Consider the following 9,206-nt stretch of genomic DNA (forward strand, 5'->3'; position numbering starts at 1 on the left):
GATACAGTCTGATTATATAGTAAGATACAGTATGATTATATAGTAATATACGGTCTGTTTATATAGTAAGATACAGTCTGATTATATAGTAAGATACGGTCTGTTTATATAGTAAGATACAGTCTGTTTATATAGTAAGATACAGTATGATTATATAGTAAGATACAGTCTGTTTATATAGTAAGATACAGTATGATTATATAGTAAGATACAGTCTGTTTATATAGTAAGATACAGTATGATTATATAGTAAGATACAGTCTGTTTATATAGTAAGATACAGTATGATTATATAGTAAGATACGGTCTGATTATATAGTAAGATACAGTCTGTTTATATAGTAAGATACAGTATGATTATATAGTAAGATACAGTCTGTTTATATAGTAAGATACAGTATGATTATATAGTAAGATACGGTCTGATTATATAGTAAGATACAGTCTGTTTATATAGTAAGATACAGTATGATTATATAGTAAGATACAGTCTGTTTATATAGTAAGATACAGTATGATTATATAGTAAGATACAGTCTGTTTATATAGTAAAATACAGTATGATTATATAGTAATATACGGTCTGTTTATATAGTAAGATACAGTATGATTATATAGTAAGATACAGTCTGATTATATAGTAAGATACAGTATGATTATATAGTAAGATACAGTCTGTTTATATAGTAAGATACAGTCTGATTATATAGTAAGATACAGTATGATTATATAGTAAGATACGGTCTGTTTATATAGTAAGATACAGTATGATTATATAGTAAGATACAGTCTGTTTATATAGTAAGATACAGTCTGTTTATATAGTAAGATACAGTATGATTATATAGTAAGATACAGTCTGTTTATATAGTAAGATACAGTATGATTATATAGTAAGATACAGTATGATTATATAGTAATATACGGTCTGTTTATATAGTAAGATAAAGTCTGATTATATAGTAAGATACGGTCTGTTTATATAGTAAGATACAGTCTGGTTATATAGTAAGATACAGTATGATTATATAGTAAGATACAGTCTGTTTATATAGTAAGATACAGTATGATTATATAGTAATATACGGTCTGTTTATATAGTAAGATACAGTCTGATTATATAGTAAGATACAGTATGATTATATAGTAAGATACGGTCTGTTTATATAGTAAGATACAGTATGATTATATAGTAAGATACAGTCTGTTTATATAGTAAGATACAGTATGATTATATAGTAAGATACAGTCTGTTTATATAATAAGATACAGTCTGTTTATATAGTAAAATACAGTATGATTATATAGTAATATACGGTCTGTTTATATAGTAAGATACAGTATGATTATATAGTAAGATACAGTCTGTTTATATAATAAGATACAGTCTGTTTATATAGTAAAATACAGTATGATTATATAGTAATATACGGTCTGTTTATATAGTAAGATACAGTCTGTTTATATAGTAAGATACAGTATGATTATATAGTAAGATACAGTATGATTATATAGTAAGATACAGTCTGTTTATATAGTAAGATACAGTATGATTATATAGTAATATACGGTCTGTTTATATAGTAAGATACAGTATGATTATATAGTAAGATACAGTCTGATTATATAGTAAGATACAGTATGATTATATAGTAAGATACGGTCTGTTTATATAGTAAGATACAGTATGATTATATAGTAAGATACAGTCTGTTTATATAGTAAGATACAGTCTGTTTATATAGTAAGATACAGTCTGTTTATATAGTAAGATACAGTCTGTTTATATAGTAAGATACAGTATGATTATATAGTACATTTACATTTACATTTATGCATTTGGCAGACGCTTTTATCCAAAGCGACTTACAAAAGAGGAGCTAACATTCGAACTACAGCACAAATTATGCAAAATACCTTACATTAAGTGCAGTATGCCAGGAAGTAATAAGTGCATTATTAAGAAAGACATTCAGTGCAAAAGATACTCTCGGAAGAGCTGGGTTTTCAATGATTTCTTGAATGCAGAGAGGGTTTCTGTTGCTCTGATAGTGCTTGGAAGCTCGTTCCACCAGCATGGTACCAGAGATGAGAATAGCCTCAACTGACCTGTACGGAGGGTTGGTCGTGTTAGTAGGCGCTCCTTTGAGGAACGGAGAGGGCGGGCGCTAACGTATGGTTTTAAGAGTCTATTGAGGTAGATGGGAGCAGAACCAGTGAATACTCTGAAGGCCATCATTAGTGATTTGAATTTGATGCGAGCAGCTAAGGGTAGCCAATGCAGCTCAACTAATAGGGGCGTGACATGTGCTCTTTTTGGTTGGTTGAAGACCAGGCGTGCTGCCGCATTCTGGATCATCTGTAGCGGTCTCACAGCACAGGTCGGAAGACCTGTCAGGAGGGCGTTGCAATAGTCTAGACGGGAGATTACTAACGTCTGAACGAGGAGCTGTGTTGTATGTTGAGTTAGGTATGGCCTAATCTTCCTTATGTTGAATAGGGAGAAGCGGCACGATCGAGCTACAGCGGTAACATGATCTGCGAAGGTCAGCTGGTCGTCAACCATGACACCTAGGTTTCTTACAACCTTGGTGGGAGCCACTGATAGGGACCCTAGCTTAGTATATAGTATAGTATATATAGTAAGATACAGTCTGATTATATAGTAAGATACAGTATGATTATATAGTAAGATACAGTATGATTATATAGTAAGATACAGTCTGTTTATATAGTAAGATACAGTATGATTATATAGTAAGATACAGTCTGTTTATATAGTAAGATACAGTCTGATTATATAGTAAGATACAGTCTGTTTATATAGTAAGATACAGTATGATTATATAGTAAGATACAGTCTGTTTATATAGTAATATACGGTCTGTTTATATAGTAAGATACGGTCTGATTATATAGTAAGATACAGTCTGTTTATATAGTAAGATACAGTATGATTATATAGTAATATACAGTCTGTTTATATAGTAAGATACAGTCTGATTATATAGTAAGATACAGTATGATTATATAGTAAGATACGGTCTGTTTATATAGTAAGATACAGTATGATTATATAGTAAGATACAGTATGATTATATAGTAAGATACAGTCTGTTTATATAATAAGATACAGTCTGATTATATAGTAAGATACAGTCTGTTTATATAGTAAGATACAGTATGATTATATAGTAAGATACGGTCTGTTTATATAGTAAGATACGGTCTGATTATATAGTAAGATACAGTCTGTTTATATAGTAAGATACAGTATGATTATATAGTAAGATACAGTCTGTTTATATAGTAAGATACAGTATGATTATATAGTAATATAAGGTCTGTTTATATAGTAAGATACAGTCTGTTTATATAGTAAGATACAGTCTGTTTATATAGTAAGATACAGTATGATTATATAGTAAGATACAGTATGATTATATAGTAATATACGGTCTGTTTATATAGTAAGATACAGTATGATTATATAGTAAGATACAGTCTGTTTATATAGTAAGATACAGTATGATTATATAGTAAGATACAGTATGATTATATAGTAAGATACAGTCTGATTATATAGTAAGATACAGTCTGTTTTTATAGTAAGATACAGTATGATTATATAGTAAGATACAGTCTGTTTATATAGTAAGATACAGTCTGTTTATATAGTAAGATACAGTCTGATTATATAGTAAGATACAGTATGATTATATAGTAAGATACAGTCTGATTATATAGTAAGATACAGTATGATTATATAGTAAGATACGGTCTGTTTATATAGTAAGATACAGTCTGTTTATATAGTAAGATACAGTATGATTATATAGTAAGATACAGTCTGTTTATATAGTAAGATACAGTATGATTATATAGTAAGATACAGTATGATTATATAGTAATATAAGGTCTGTTTATATAGTAAGATACAGTCTGTTTATATAGTAAGATACAGTATGATTATATAGTAAGATACAGTATGATTATATAGTAATATACGGTCTGTTTATATAGTAAGATACAGTATGATTATATAGTAAGATACAGTCTGTTTATATAGTAAGATACAGTATGATTATATAGTAAGATACAGTCTGTTTATATAGTAAGATACAGTATGATTATATAGTAAGATACAGTCTGATTATATAGTAAGATACAGTCTGATTATATAGTAAGATACAGTCTGTTTTTATAGTAAGATACAGTATGATTATATTGTAAGATACGGTCTGTTTATATAGTAAGATACAGTATGATTATATAGTAAGATACAGTCTGTTTATATAGTAAGATACAGTATGATTATATAGTAAGATACAGTCTGTTTATATAGTAAGATACAGTATGATTATATAGTAAGATACAGTCTGTTTATATAGTAAGATACAGTCTGTTTATATAGTAAGATACAGTATGATTATATAGTAAGATACAGTCTGTTTATATAGTAAGATACAGTATGATTATATAGTAAGATACAGTCTGATTATATAGTAAGATACAGTCTGTTTATATAGTAAGATACAGTATGATTATATAGTAAGATACAGTCTGTTTATATAGTAAGATACAGTATGATTATATAGTAAGATACAGTCTGTTTATATAGTAAGATACAGTATGTTTATATAGTAACATACAGTATGATTATATAGTAAGATACAGTATGATTATATAGTAATATACGGTCTGTTTATATAGTAAGATACAGTCTGATTATATAGTAAGATACAGTATGATTATATAGTAAGATACAGTATGATTATATAGTAAGATACAGTCTGTTTATATAGTAAGATACAGTATGATTATATAGTAAGATACAGTATGATTATATAGTAATATACGGTCTGTTTATATAGTAAGATACAGTCTGATTATATAGTAAGATACAGTCTGTTTATATAGTAAGATACAGTATGATTATATAGTAAGATACAGTCTGTTTATATAGTAAGATACAGTATGATTATATAGTAAGATACAGTCTGTTTATATAGTAAGATACAGTATGATTATATAGTAAGATACAGTCTGTTTATATAGTAAGATACAGTATGTTTATATAGTAACATACAGTATGATTATATAGTAAGATACAGTATGATTATATAGTAATATACGGTCTGTTTATATAGTAAGATACAGTCTGATTATATAGTAAGATACAGTATGATTATATAGTAAGATACAGTATGATTATATAGTAAGATACAGTCTGTTTATATAGTAAGATACAGTATGATTATATAGTAAGATACAGTATGATTATATAGTAATATACGGTCTGTTTATATAGTAAGATACAGTCTGATTATATAGTAAGATACAGTCTGTTTATATAGTAAGATACAGTCTGTTTATATAGTAAGATACAGTATGATTATATAGTAATATACGGTCTGTTTATATAGTAAGATACAGTATGATTATATAGTAAGATACAGTATGATTATATAGTAAGATACGGTCTGTTTATATAGTAAGATACAGTATGATTATATAGTAAGATACAGTATGATTATATAGTAAGATACAGTCTGTTTATATAGTAAGATACAGTATGATTATATAGTAAGATACAGTCTGTTTATATAGTAAGATACAGTATGATTATATAGTAAGATACAGTATGATTATATAGTAATATACGGTCTGTTTATATAGTAAGATACAGTCTGATTATATAGTAAGATACAGTCTGTTTATATAGTAAGATACAGTATGATTATATAGTAAGATACAGTATGATTATATAGTAAGATACGGTCTGATTATATAGTAAGATACAGTCTGATTATATAGTAAGATACAGTCTGATTATATAGTAAGATACAGTATGATTATATAGTAAGATACAGTCTGTTTATATAGTAAGATACAGTATGATTATATAGTAATATACAGTATGATTATATAGTAAGATACAGTCTGTTTATATAGTAAGATACAGTATGATTATATAGTAAGATACAGTCTGATTATATAGTAAGATACAGTATGATTATATAGTAAGATACAGTCTGTTTATATAGTAAGATACAGTATGATTATATAGTAAGATACAGTCTGTTTATATAGTAAGATACAGTATGATTATATAGTAAGATACAGTATGATTATATAGTAAGATACAGTATGATTATATAGTAATATACAGTATGATTATATAGTAAGATACAGTATGATTATATAGTAAGATACGGTCTGATTATATAGTAAGATACAGTCTGATTATATAGTAAGATACAGTCTGATTATATAGTAAGATACGGTCTGTTTATATAGTAAGATACAGTATGATTATATAGTAAGATACAGTATGATTATATAGTAAGATACAGTCTGTTTATATAGTAAGATACAGTATGATTATATAGTAAGATACAGTATGATTATATAGTAAGATACAGTATGATTATATAGTAAGATACAGTCTGTTTATATAGTAAGATACAGTATGATTATATAGTAAGATACAGTATGATTATATAGTAATATAAGGTCTGTTTATATAGTAAGATACAGTCTGTTTATATAGTAAGATACAGTCTGTTTATATAGTAAGATACAGTATGATTATATAGTAATATACGGTCTGTTTATATAGTAAGATACAGTCTGTTTATATAGTAAGATACAGTATGATTATATAGTAAGATACAGTATGATTATATAGTAAGATACAGTCTGTTTATATAGTAAGATACAGTATGATTATATAGTAAGATACAGTCTGTTTATATAGTAAGATACAGTCTGTTTATATAGTAAGATACAGTATGATTATATAGTAAGATACAGTCTGTTTTTATAGTAAGATACAGTATGTTTTTGGAGGTGTGCTGCATTTGTTTTTCACCTAACCACTTGGAGGTCAGTCCAAAGAGTTAAGACTTGGTGTCATCTGTCCGTGCAACGTTTCGCCATGTGACATTAGAGTCTTCTAAGTGTTTTGAAGGAGAACGAGTGTGTCACGTTTTCAGAACGCATGCACTGGTCAGCCGTATGTAAAGTTTGTGAGATTGTGTGCACAGAATGACCAGTCTCAGCTTTACAGACTGACAGCAGCCTTCCAGGCAAGGGGCAGCAGGTTTTATGCTGAAGTAATAAATACCAGGAGAACTGATGTCAGGTGTGGGCCTGGTCTATGATCTGGAAGGTGATTGGTTGTCCCTGAGCAGGTTTATAATGGTTACTATAACCGGCAGGTAACCAAACCAGGTCTATTACTAACTCATTTCTAATCATTTATCAGTAAAATACCTGGTTTGCCAAGGATTTCCATAGGTTTCAATGATTTTCTAAAGATTTTCTACACAGATCCAAAATCATCTAGAGCTGAAAGGAATTCTGAATGTGTTTTTTGTGGGAAGATCAGGTCTGAACAGTTTTCTGACTGTGACATGGATCTATGGGCATTTTCACACCTGCATTTTGTCTTTCAGTTAAATCTGACTCTGGTTCGTTTACACTTTGGTGCGGTTGGTTTGTACAGGTGTGAACACAGTATCGGACCCACAGCAAACACACTACAGGTCTGAAAACACCCTGAGATGGTTTGTGTATCCATTACAGCAGCATGTGGATTTTCAATGCAGCGTTATCTGAGGGATCCTTCAACATTAGTATTCAGCCTTGCCCTGTCCACAATTAATATTAGTGTCTAGAACCCTTTTAACCCTTCAGTGTTGTTTATAAACCCTTCAGTGTTGTGAGTGCTGTGTTCACACCTGAGGAAAGGTTTATTAACGTGTGTGAAACCAGCGTAAACAAGAAAACAGCAAAAGGCAAAACTCAAATTACAAAACAAGAGCAGCATCAGGATACGACACGGGACTGGACGACAAGGTCTGACTGCACACGAGCACACGGCAGGACAGGGAGCACCTGGGAACACTCAGGGACTGTGGTGACTCTGAATCAGGTTTGTATTATTTTAAATGAGCGACCGATGTATCTCTGATACAAGGCTTTGTTTCTGCAGCCAGCGTCTGATTCGCTTCACTGAGCACACAGTGAGAGACAGAGGGGCTCTAACAGATGATAAAGAGTCTGGTAATTTCACTAATTCCATATTATTCTGTGAACCTTATGCTACACAACATTTCCAACAAAAATAAAAAAACATCATTTACATTCATACACAATTATTTCAATGGAAGTCACTTTTAAAATATTTTAGATTTATATAATATTTGTAATTGTGTGTGTGTGTGTGTGTGTGTGTAAATATATATCATTGCAGTCCAATTAAAAACATGAATCTCCCAAAACAGTAACTTAACAGAAGGAAAAACCTTAACTTTCAGAGGAAGTCAGTGTAAGTAGATGTTATTGAGAGTAATTTTGGAGCGTTTCTATTGGTCGTTCATCATGAGATTTACACACAGTGAAAGACAGCTGCTGTGTTCAAATGATGTAGTAACTACACACTCGCACACACACACACACAGATACAGGGTTTTAATTGGACAGTGACTATATATTTACACACAGGCCTGGGGATTGCGTAAGTGACTGGGTGAGTGAGTGAAACGGTTCACAGGTGAGTGAGTGAAACGGTCCACAGGTGAGTGACTGGGTGAGTGAGTGATTTTGTTCACAGGTGAGTGACTGGGTGAGTGAGTGATTCTGTCCACAGGTGAGTGACTGGGTGAGTGAGTGATTTTGTTCACAGGTGAGTGACTGGGTGAGTGAGTGAAACGGTCCACAGGTGAGTGACTGGGTGAGTGAGTGATTCTATCCACAGGTGAGTGACTGGGTGAGTGAGTGATTTTGTTCACAGGTGAGTGACTGGGTGAGTGAGTAAAACTGACTCACTGGGTGACTCTATCCACAGGTCAGTGACTGGGTGAGTGAGTGATTCTATCCACAGGTGAGTGAGTGATTCTGTTCACAGGTGAGTGACTGGGTGAGTGAGTGAAACGGTCCACAGGTGAGTGAGTGATTCTATCCACAGGTGAGTGAGTGAGTGATTCTGTCCACAGGTGAGTGAGTGATTCTGTTCACAGGTGAGTGACTGGGTGAGTGAGTGATTCTGTCCAGAGGTGAGTGACTGGGTGAGTGAGTGAAACGGTCCACAGGTGAGTGACTGGGTTAGTGAGTGATTTTGTTCACAGGTGAGTGACTGGGTGAGTGAGTGAAACGGTCCATAGGTGAGTGACTGGGTGAGTGAGTGAAACGGTCCACAG

This window comes from Hoplias malabaricus, chromosome 10 (assembly GCF_029633855.1).
Source record: "Hoplias malabaricus isolate fHopMal1 chromosome 10, fHopMal1.hap1, whole genome shotgun sequence".
NCBI lineage: Eukaryota > Metazoa > Chordata > Actinopteri > Characiformes > Erythrinidae > Hoplias > Hoplias malabaricus.